Source organism: Aythya ferina (genome assembly GCF_964211825.1).
Source record: "Aythya ferina genome assembly, chromosome: 7".
NCBI lineage: Eukaryota > Metazoa > Chordata > Aves > Anseriformes > Anatidae > Aythya > Aythya ferina.
Window position 1 is genome coordinate 10,416,289 of NC_140302.1, and position 12,212 is coordinate 10,428,500.

The 12,212-nt window shown below is 39.1% G+C and overlaps 1 long non-coding RNA gene across 13 annotated transcripts in view; it reads right to left on the reverse strand.

The window, feature by feature from the left end:
* LOC311439549 overlaps positions 1-12,212 on the reverse strand; it is a 235,701-nt gene that overhangs the window by 122,599 nt on the left and 100,890 nt on the right. For 2 of the 13 annotated variants that reach the window (XR_014694806.1, XR_014694807.1), the window contains exon 2: positions 9,152-9,300. The exons of 10 other annotated variants lie outside the window; for them this stretch is intronic. This is a non-coding gene — a long non-coding RNA (uncharacterized lncRNA). Of the gene's footprint in view, positions 1-1,069; positions 1,243-9,151; positions 9,301-12,212 lie in introns of all 13 variants that reach the window. One more of the 13 variants, XR_014694805.1, reaches the window with a different exon arrangement.

Consider the following 12,212-nt stretch of genomic DNA (forward strand, 5'->3'; position numbering starts at 1 on the left):
TGTTGCAATTAACAGATAGAGAACCACTTATTACACCTACCACTAACAGGTATGAACAAGTGGGTTTTCCAAAGCCAAAAGTTAACTGAATCAACCTTATTTTCTCCAGATACACCAATCACTGTACTATCTCGCAGCCCCTACCATACACAGGGCTATACCATAAGATAACAAATTGCTCTTGAAATAATTAAGCTTATGGTCTAAAGAGTGTGTTAAATATATTAGTTGTATTCTGTTGTAGAAGCTAATACAAAGTTATGTGCCTCAAGAACCAAATAGAATACCATAATATTTAAGTACTTCCATAATCACCATATAGAGTACATTCTAAAAAAAACTCATCATTTTAAAGAGACTATAACACATACCACATCTATCGTTATATGGCTCACCATCCTTCATAGCATGTTTCAAGTTTACTGTGATATTTCATAGGAAAGACCTAGAACATTCACTCTGGCTTCAGGATTCAAAGGTCATTGGTAGTCAAAAGATTTGGCAAACAAAAGCTACAGTTTACAACTGGGCAAACATGTTTCAAAAGAACTAGCTTCAACCCTAATAAAAATAAGTAATATTAACAACTCCAGGGCATTTTGTAATTATCAGTAGAGAAGCCAAACAAATTTATTAGGTTATTAGGCAATTGCCTGAGAAAGTGACAGATGAAAATATATAATTATCAGAGAGCTTATCCATCTACATGACGGTTTCCAGCTTGACTTACTACCTTTCTCTAGGTAGAGGTGCAGAAAATGTAAAAGAAGCAAATCCCTACCTGCTTCCAGCTCTAAAAAACAATCCACATGAAAATATGACACCCACTTGTGGAATGAGCCAGGTGAAACTAATAGCTCTAGCCAAACTTTGACAGACAGCTTCAGTCAGGCTACTTATCTTATATGTGAAAGGTGTAAACCAGACTGCTGCCAACTGCTTGTGTACAAGATTTTCTTCCACTTCATTCTCTACACCAACATTGCTACGGCAACAGCCCATTCAGTAGAAGTCCACTATGAAACAATGTGCTGAAGACTGATAAAGATACAGGAAATGTGTTTCTTGCCTGTATTTCCACTGCCGTGATCCATCCCACGACTGGTAGTGCAGAGTTAATGCTGTTGTAGCTCGGGCACAGGCAGCCAAGGGCTACTGCCGCATGGCTTTGGGTCACTGGCAAAATTCCACCCCAGCTTGCAAAATGTAGCCAGAAGAGAAGTTGTCACAGGCACACTCTGCCTGGGAACAAATCAAAGCGTTTGATTAAAGCAATCGTGCCCAACCATAGAGCTGCTATATCATCAGCACTGGAGTCTGACCTACACTCTCCTTTAGAAAAGCTAGCAGGAACACTGTATATTTGCTCCCCTGCATGCAAATGGTTAATGTAGTTAATGGAACCAGTGTTACTGGTTTTCTCTTTAGTTACCATTATAACACCTCCGTATTTCTACCCTTCGATCTGCATTTTGTGGCTGCTTTTTCCTTCAGCTTACCTGTACCACACATAGCCTTAGACTTTTAGCCACAACTAAAATTTTAGCGAAATATATTTCACCAGCAGGAACATGATCAGATTCTAGTTAGGGCATGTATCATTCTAGAGTACAAAGAGAGTTAAAGGAAAAAAAAGCTATTACAAGCTTTTATACCACCTACCCTAGCAGTCCTTGCCATTCAGGTATTCCAGAATTAAAACGTAAGCAAGTGCTTTCAGTTCAGCCTCACAGAGGTTGTGGTTGGATGGGGTCTTTGGAGGTCACCTTGTCCGCCCCCCCCCCGCTCAAGCAGGGCTACCTATAGCCCTGATGCATGCACATAACACTAGCCTTCAGGCAGTGCTACACTGTGCCATATCCACACCATGCTGCTGAATCTTTTTCCCTCTGTTTGTATATACTCTAAGTTATATTTTTACCCCAGACCCAGGTTTCTTCTAAGCTTAGATGAACCATCCACAGTAGGCCATATCAACTCTGTTCTCTACCCCATACAACTCTTATATTAAAAGGAAAAAATAAAACAAAAACAAACAAACAAAAAAAAGAGTTGAACAAAGCCCCCCATGGTTATAGCCCTGCTCATTGCAGAACATCACCAAGGAAAACATAACACCCCAAGCCAAACCCCTTTCTTCCATACACCTTCCTTTTATTCTAGGGGCCTGGACCAGATTTTGGCAATGAGCCTTAGCTGCAGCTGCTCCACCTCCACTGGGGGCTTTGGGACTTCTGCAGACCTAATGAAGAAATCCCCTGGGTTTGGCACCTCCTAGGCATCAGGAATGTAAGGAACAACAGGTCATAGAGAAATAAGTGTCCTCTCCACCTACCCATGGTAAACTGCTTCATGAACTCTATAGTACCTGACATGATTACAGCAAGTCTGTGTTTAGATCCTAATTCAATTAGATCCTAATCTTTGTTGCTAATCAGTTAGCTCACAGGGAAGGGCACTTCTGCCTTAATTAATACATGCTAATGCGTAGCAGTCAAGGAAACTTTATGCACTTAACCAGCGAACAGGCCTATCCATGAAACTCCAAAAGCAGTGAGCACAACACCAGAGTGTGAGTAGCCAAACTGGTTTGTAAGTAAAATATTTATATTTCTATCTTGCATTCATGCAACTTTAACGGCCGCGGGTTAGGTATCACCTTTCTAGCCCGTTCTGCTCAGGAAGCAGCCCAGTTTGCACACAGGCTGTCTGCTTGGAGACCTGACCGGACCACTGCCCTGCCTCTGCGCCTTGGCGCTACCCAGTACCTCCTGCCTTAGTGGGAGCAAGGCACTCAGGGGCCCGTGTTTGTTAGGATCAACAAGGCTTCTTCTCCTGATCAAAAGGAAATCTATTGCTGCTAATAAGGGGGCTGCCACTTGCCCCACAATGATCCTGAGAAACATACAATTTTAAAATTTATTATTGCTATATTCTATACTACATCATTGAACCTTTTTCTGTCAAGACTGCTCCTTAGCAGGAAAATAAATAAAAGTCTCGGCATCTGTATGGACTGTGCTGCATGGAAACATAGGCTGCAGCACAACAGAGCACCCTGGCTGGTGCAAGGCAGTCCAACAGAGCCTGCCTGGAGCTCATCTCAGTGCTCAGAGTTACTCAGAGAAGGCATAGACATTTTGCACTGACAGCCTTGCATTTTCAGAAAACAAAACAAAACAAAAAACAAACCAACAAAAAACCACTTTTAAATACCTTTATTATTCTTCCTCTCTTCCTCTAGTCATTCTCTGCCAAGTCCTCCCTCAAACACATGTATGCGCCACATACATTTATTTGGCTGTCACACACACACGTATTTACATATATATATATATATATATACATACACATACACGAATGAGAATGTCAAAGTTCCAGTAGCAGTGAGCCATGACACCCTATCACGGCGGTCACTGGGACATACTGGGGGATGACCCACCTCACCTAACTAAAAGCAGTGCAAACTCTATGGCAGAGCTCAGCACTCCAGAGTCCCTTTATGGTTAAACAGGTTTTGTAATACAATCCATTAAGGACTTCAGGGTGGTAAGCCACATATCCTAAAAGCACTGTTTTCCCTCTTCTGTGTATACAAATTGTAAGCTTGTCAGGACAGACACCACCTCTCTGTTCTGCTTTATACCATGCCAGGCACAGCAGGGCTTTCTGGCATGGTGGTGGTAAATAATGAACTGCATCAGGTAACAAGTAAAAAACAGCATCGGGAAGACAGGTAAGCAGCAACTAAGCAATACTAGCAGCCTGGATAAAATACCGCTAAACCAGAGACAACTTCTGCATGGCAATGAATCAAAATTAATCAGGTGTCCCCTGCTGAGCTTATATTAAAGGATCAAACTGCTGAAAGATGCCATGCTACTCAGCCCATAATTTCTCCAAACACGTACTTTCTTTATTGCCATTAACTTCACAGGGATGCATGGAAAATCCAAGTGCTTTATATTAACTAGACTATTTCCACTTTTTAATTGTGTTAAACTTTTTTCCTCCCTGGAATTCAGCATAAAAGGGTTTTTGTAAGCCACAACCACACTTGCCCTAATCTTGGAGGGATCTCTGAAGTCTCCCTTGTTTCCCTTTGTATGCTCAGTGAAACTCTGGAGCTTTCTGTCTCCTTTAGGACACTTACTAACAATTCTACCATTTTATTCCCTTAATCTTAAGCTTTTTGTTCTCAAAGTATGGAATCTGCTTTTTTTCCCCCCAGTAATTTTTGATTCAGTTTGCATTCATTTTTATTGGTTCAGAATTTCCTTCCCTTAGAGACGAGGAAACCTTATCAGAATGGCTTTATTAACTTTACAGAATTTTTATTTTGTATTGTATCCTTCCCTCACCTTTTCTTGATAGAATTTTCTCTTTTTAGTAACAATCTCTTTGGAAGTTTTTTCTAGCATCACAAAGACCTCAGTATATACTAATATGCTCACGCATTTAAAAAATTGATAATTTTAAAAGAAACTTAACACATCATTCTGATACCATTTACTCTCATTTTCCATGGATGAAATATTTAAAGGCTCTAATGCAATATTCTGATTAATATTAAAAGATATATCTCAGATAGTATAAATTTGCTTAATGTCAATGAAACAAATCTGCACCATTTTGCACTAGTAAAAAACAGGGACTTAAATCTTTACAGAGGAGAATGCTGATCAACTGTTGTTGAAACCAAACATTCCCTGTATCAGTTCTCCATGGTACCAGAAGATAATCAGAGATTCTAAAGCAACATAAAAAGGAGAACCTAAAATAACTGCCAGGTCCCTACCTTTTTTCATTAGTCATACCAATTCCAAAGAGTATCGTCTAAAACCCTGAAGATTATCAATAAAATTCTGTGTCACACACCTTGTTTCAGCTTTTTCCCCTTTTTGATACAGAGAATATCCCACACCTTTTCAAAATATGTCAGTCCAGGGAAATCATGTAATGTCGCTAATGATTTCCTCTGAGGCACACCTTAGTGGATGTACATCACCATAATCCCAAAGATTATAAATGATTGGCCTTCAGCAACACTCCTTCTCTGCTGAATTCTTACCCTTGGCAAAACACAGCATTCCTTTTCAAGCTCAGTTCAGAGGTTTCTCCTTGTCCCTTTTAATATTGTTGAAAATAACAGAGAATGTTATTATGGTGGGATTTTGTTGGCTGTATTACAGAGAGAAGTATTGATACTTAATCTGTGCTCCCATGAAAGTCAATTACCATTCTCAATTCAAACGGATCTTGTGTTTAGAGTTGTTTTTGAATTTTAATGCAGTCATTAGACACATGAAGCAAAAACAGTTGGGGGGGGGGGAGGGATGGATTTTTTGTTTGTTTGTTTTCAGCAAGTATTAAACAGAGCAGGCAGTCCTAATGGTATTTTCTCTGCTTTCTCTTCCTCTGTTCCTCACAGGTCAAGTTTCCAGTGGTTTCCTAACTACACTACATCCTACTCTGCAGTAGGGAAGTTCCTTCCCTGCTCTTTTCATTTCATGTCAGGCTTGTCACCAGTTCTGTTGTTCCTCCTATTTGTCCCAATATTTGTTAGTTACAGCCAGGACAAAATAAAATAAAATAAAATAAAAATTCAGTTTATATGTTTTACTGGAGTGATCTACTGTCAAAATTAAGATCGTTGGTGATGATTTAATTTTCACAGCTTACACAGAGGAAAATGAAGCTTCAGGACAGATAGCAGAAGTCTATTCAACTCCATAGGAAGCATTTCAATGGAAGGGTACTTCTTAAAGGAAGTAGATATTACTTCCATAAAGGTTTTAAATACAGATGAACACAAGACTACAAAATAATAATTTCCAGGTTACATCAAATATCTTGTAAAATATACATAGAGTGTGAAAAAGGAAAAGACCCTCTTCTGGGAGGGGAGCCCACTGGAAGGGCTTACCCAGAGAAGTTGTGGAAACTGCATGTTTGGAGCCTTTAAGATGTAACACGAGAAAGCTGCATTTGCCTTGGTCTGGTGTTGGTGACACTCCTACTTCTAGTGGGAGGCTGGACTACAGATTTCCATGGGTACCTTCAACCAAGATTTTGTCTTTCTAGTACTCTTTCCAAGATAACGAAGCGGGGTGGGCAGGGTAGAGGCACAATGACATCATGCCCAAACCCTCCACAGTCTAGCTGGGAGTCAGGCTGAAAGCTCTAATGATTAATATGTGGATGAGTACAAAGTTCACTATGACTCTGCAGAGAAATTAGCATAACATTTTCTAGATCATTTTTAACATGCTTTTGTTTTAACTGACACTTTGCAGAAAAAAACTTTTAAGAAAATACAAATTTTCTTAAAAAGCACAAATAGGTTTTTATACCTCAAGTTAGCTAAATGCTAAAATAACCTTGCTTATTTTCTAGATCTTTGAAAGGACAACAGTAGTGTCTGCAGGAGGGAATACCTTGTTACTGATGTCTACAATCCCTGCAATTGGAAAAAAAATTACTGAGCATCATGAATAGCAAAGGTTCCCTGTGATCTTCCTGAAAAGGGTTTAAATGAAAGCAACACCCTTCACTAACAAAAAAAGCCTCGTCTGATGCACACAGTTGCTCAAGCAATGCTCAGAGCCTTAAACACCACATGAGGTAACAAACAGAAATCTTAAAAACATGTCTCATTCTTGCTCTCTCAAAACTGATTTTTGCAGAGGACAGAAAGGGACAGCATCATGTTGAACCCTAGCTTCTTTGGTTTCCACAGAAGGATGTTTCTGCACTGCACTGAAACACCCTCTTTTTCTGCACAGGCAGACCACCTTGTATGTATCATGCCACAATCCCCTGAAAACAATCTGGTGTACTTCTGTATTACTTAGAACGTTTTTAAATGCTATTTAAAAGATGAAAACCTTCCAAGGTGCCTGATTCAGTAGCTTATTACTACAAGCCTCAGATTCAATCTCTCCTTTTATCACATTCACAGGGTATAAGAGAAGAGGCTGAATTTGAGTTTCAAAGGCTGAAATAGTCTATATTCAATTTTATTTCAGTAAGAGTTCTCTAGAGAAACTGCCCATCTCCTGAGGGCAAGGAAGAAAAAAGCAGCCTGAGATGCACATAACCCACTGGTACAACAAAATTCAAGGAGCTTAATATCTCTTTTAGTCTCCCCTGAAAATGCTGAGCGTGATGTTGCTGATACTCAGCACTAGGCTTCTGATACCTGAAGGTGAGCTCCAGACAGCCACATTTTCTGCTAAACACAGCACTGGGACATGAAGTGTGGTCAGAGGCCAGATACTTTGTCACACTACATCTTCCTCTGATGTTACTCCCATCAAAAGACGTGGTTAACCATCTGGAGCCAGATGACTTGTTCCAGGAGCTTTGTACTAGTCTGTAACTACCTAAATCACACACGTTCAGGAAATCGCTCTTTCCATCTTTGAACTAACCAGCACATAAATGAAAGTGGTTACAAGGCCAGAACTGGGTGGAGAAGAATCTTGTTCAGACCAAATAATCCCCCAGTTGTCCAACTTCTACCCAGCCATTTTCTGTATGTAAGTAGAAGATACAAGACTAGTCCTAACAGCTGTCTCGTTATTGGTTCTAACACGCTCCAGTAGTCTGAAGACAATCCAGCTGTTAGCATGGGTCAGCAACCTGAGTGCACCAACAGGCTCTGAAACCTGTCTCACAGAGGTTTGGTCATCTGTCTCTGTTCAAGGTCACCTATGTTCTGGCAACATCAGTGTGACCTTGGATCAGACTTGTGAAAATCGTTATGTTCTTAGAAAGAGCTGTGCAAGAAATACCTGTAAGAAGCAATGTTGGGGTGGGGAAGGGGCAGTAGGTGTGCCTTTTCTCCTTGGCTCAGGAGGTGCATTTCAGCTCACACCCCTGCGTCACCATTTCACTGGGAACCTTACTGCTGTCACCTCTGTCCCTCCCAAGTCTGGGTACTACTCTCCTCAAACTTCATTGCAGACCTGCCATCATTTTTTACCCCATTACACTTGCTGGATCTGGCAGAACTAGTACAGAAAAGTAAATAACAGGACTAGCGGAGGTTACCTGCCTCAGCCCCCATACAAACTATAAACACGTACAGAGAGAAGTCCAGATATGGAGCACATTCTGGTGCCAGGTTCTTTACAAACATAATCCAGGGAAGAAAAAAATAATTTCCACAGCAGAAGTTAGGAGGAATATAGGCTGAGGAATTAAATTATCCCTAGACTACATGAAAAAGTGAAGGATTCACTGTTCAGTCATCAGATGAAGATCCTCACAAGAAAACACCAAGTGCAAGAGAAAGTTCACATCATACCTTCCATTGTTAGAAAAGCATTCGGCAAAACTGTGAGCCAGTAAAAGATCAGTAAACCTTTTTACATCTAAGCTCAGCTAGGCGAAGTATGAAGATCCATTAATACCGTCTTCATGCAATATTTGTGTAAAAAAAAAAAAAAAAAAAAAAGTGGCTCTAAGACATTTTCCCTTGAGGCATGAAATCACATGCATTAAACTACATGACTTAGGGGGGCTGCATTTACCAAAGTTTTCCATTATTTTTGATGTTTTGTCAGCCATGTGCTTCTGACATACTACATCTCTAAGCATTCAAGAAAATACCACATGCATTCTGCCTTTGCACATAATGCATATTTATGCACAAGTGTATGTTTAATATTAAAGGAAATGAAGTTCCTTATGACAGTGTCACATGTTTTTGACTCTAGTGCAACACTCCTGTTTTTCTGTACTGCTTTCTCATAAGACTTTTAAACACACATCAGAAATTTTAAAAATTATTTCAGTCATGAACAGCTTCTGCAGTATACGCACACATACAAGTTTTATAGAACTTGTGTGATCTGACTGCAAAGTGCATTTTTGATTAACCAGACCTAAGATTTTAATAACGAAACAGCAGGTGGGGTAACCAGAAAATTAAAACTCTTAACAGTCTCAGAGTAATACAGTCATAAATACAAGAGTTCAAAACACCTCGTTTGCATTTTTGAAAAAAGTCAACAATTCACTAGATATTTCTGTTACCAGAAGAGGGCGATGTTTCTACAGTCTCATAAATACCTCTAAGGATCTTTTGTATTTCACATTTTCCAGAGGGGGCACGTACTGTCTTACATGACAGAATCTGTCTTACCTTTCCCTTTGAAAATAGCCACTGCTTTTCTAGAAGTGATTTCTGGAAACTGTCTCCTACAGTATTAGAAGAATGCTGTCCAGAGATTGTACATCTGCTTCGACCAGCTGTTAAACATCAGGCATTTCTCCCATTTGAAGAAAGCACCTCTAAGAAAATGATAACAAGAGTCTTGTCACAGCCGTACTACTTGAATGATCACCTTTTGTTTCCTTGAACATCTCTGAGTCAATTATGTCCTTTCAATTAGTTACAGGTCAACATTTTGGACTACAGGGTCTTTTAAAATTATTTTATTTCATTATTATTATTACTTTAAAGCAAACCTCTCCATGTATTTTAAGAGTTTAAAAAAAAATCAGGTTTTTCAAATCCATTCTCATTACAATGTACACTATTCTGTCTTAAACTGCCACTAGATTGGCATAGTATGACAGCAATTGAAGCTCACTAAATTGTGGGCTCAAAAGCTATGGTAATGAGAATAGAATCAGTCAAATTCTTGCATCAAAGTTTCAGATGTTTTCAAAACAATAACTTTTTTTTTTTTTTCCCCCTAGCTAAAGGGAAGCTTTTGCTTCAATTGGTGGTTGCAGAAGAATCTCCAGGCTTAAAGTGTTGCATCACATATGCAGGTTCTGTGATCTGTGCTTAGGATTTGGTCTCTCTTTTACCTGTTTTCATTATGTATAAAGTCAGCTCTGGATTTTGTGCTGTTGATACTTTTTTTTTTTTTTTTTTTTTTAACTGTATATTTCTGTATATTATGTTTTCATGGAAATTATTATCCAGAACCAAACCAGCCTATTCTATCAGCTACCACAGAAGTGAGTAAACTTACATATATCAACTCTTCATTTCTTTCAACATTGTGTACTCAAGAAAATAAACAAAAGTCTTTGTTTTTGTAAGAAAATTGCTCACAGCACTGACATATAGAAGTTCAAAAGCTTAAACATTAGAAAGATAAGTTTCTTTCAAAAACATCAAGAAAACACATTATTTCCTTAAGAATCTGAGTGCTAAGAGGGAATCTTAATGGGATAGAGACGATAATTTGGTAATTATAAGGCTAACCAGGGTAACATCTTGAAGAGTCATGAGAGAGCAGATAAGAATGATTAGCCACTGTTCTTTATAACTGCAGTCTCAATTTCGTATACTCTACATGAATCAGCTGTTCCTACATAGCAAGCACAACAGCAAAGAGAGAAATCAATTATCTGGGATAGTCCATGTACTCCTTGCCAGGATTCACCAAAAGCCACCCAAGGAAAAACAGTGTGCCACTTCCTGACCCAACTTCCCAGGAAAAAAAAAAGAAAAAAGAAAAAAAAAAAAAAAAAAAGAGAGAGAGAAACCCAAGGGAAAAAAGAAAAAAAAAAAATAAAAGCAAAAAAGGAAGCTTCAAGAGGAGGACCATGATCACTTCTCTCAAAAACTACAGAGTCAATATAGCCTACAAGCATTCAGGAATCAAAGGTTGATGATTTCATGTGTTTACATGGTTTGGTGTACTAAGATTGAATCCCCTAAAGTTGCTGATGGATGACAGTTTGTTGAGGGCCTAGACAGTCCCTGTAAAGAGCAATGGGAAGCAAGAGAGCAGTCATCATGACAGGATATTCCCTTCATGGTGTGAGAAGGAGCAGGTACTGCAGACTGCCTACAACAAATATTTTCTTAGAAGTCTGTCTTACAAGATGGGAAAGGGTTGATTTTTTTTTTTTTTTTTTTGCTAAGGTAGCTTGAAATATTCTTACATATTGCAGAGGCTACTGTGTATGATTATTCAGGCCACATAAAACAAACAAACAACAAAAAAAACAGTCCTAACTCTTCTTGAAAGAAGAGACAAATTCTACTGCATTGACCCTGACATCCTCCTGTGGGTAGACATCAACTATTTATTTAGTGCATGTTATCTACAACATCCCATCAATATTCTGGTTTGTTGACCCTCCACCACTTCATCCCATGACCTGCATAATGAGACTACGCGAAGCACTTCAACCTGCGTAATGCCAGTGCACTGACCGACGGTGATCAGTCAGATCCAAGTCTACTCAATCTAACATTTTGTATCTAGGAAAACATGCTAGTACAGCTTAAAAATGAGAGGTTGGGAAGGGATACAGGAGGTGGAAAGAGACACAAAATAACCAGGGAAGGCAGAGATAGCAAAGCTTTGACTGCTTTTGTCTAATCACAAAGCTCCTGCACAGTATATCTTGATCCAAGACCGGGCTGTAAAGATTTCTCCATATAGGCATAGATAGGTAGTTAATACCCGTAATACCAGTAGGTGGCATTGAAGAGTACGTACTGTTTAGGCTTCATTAAAGACGAGTGTATTTTGTTATTTCCATGCAATCCGTGTGGCTTCTAAAACAAAGAACTTTATCTCACTTTTTCATACGTTGGAAACATAAATGTGGTTTTAACTAATGAGCACCTGTGTAGTTTCAGAGAGCGAATACCTTCAGGTAGGACTCACAGGTTTGTGAAGGAGCAGCTTGTGGTTTGTCACTGGTGCAGCCATGCAAAAGGTTATCTGCCAACAGGGGTGAGGAACAGAAACCCACTCAATTTTCCAATTTCATTCATATTTAAAGTAGTGAGATGTAGCAGCTGAAGGATGTAAAGAAGTGCTGTATTGAGAGGAAAGGATCCAAATTGCTGTCCAAGTAGGAAAGTTTGTTTTATTTTGAATAATTCTGTTTAGTTCTAACGAGGTCTGGATGGGGGAAGCAATTGCCAGACTGAATTTATTTCATACTCTCTGGACTCTTCTCCCTGGAGTACCACAGGATTCTGACTAAAAGGGGGCTCAGTAATAACAAACAGAAGGGTCTCGTCTTGCCTTTATATTGTGTTATCTCAGTGTACCTATTCTGTTCCACCTTCAGAATTCTGAAAATTTTCATTAAATTAAAAAAATAACTATTGTGTATATTCATTCACAGAATAACCAAAAAAGGAGGTGTTTAAAGGTACAAGCAAACCAAAGCTTGCCTAGGAATAAAATAGAAAGCAGCTACTTAAGTTTTCCTCATACCTT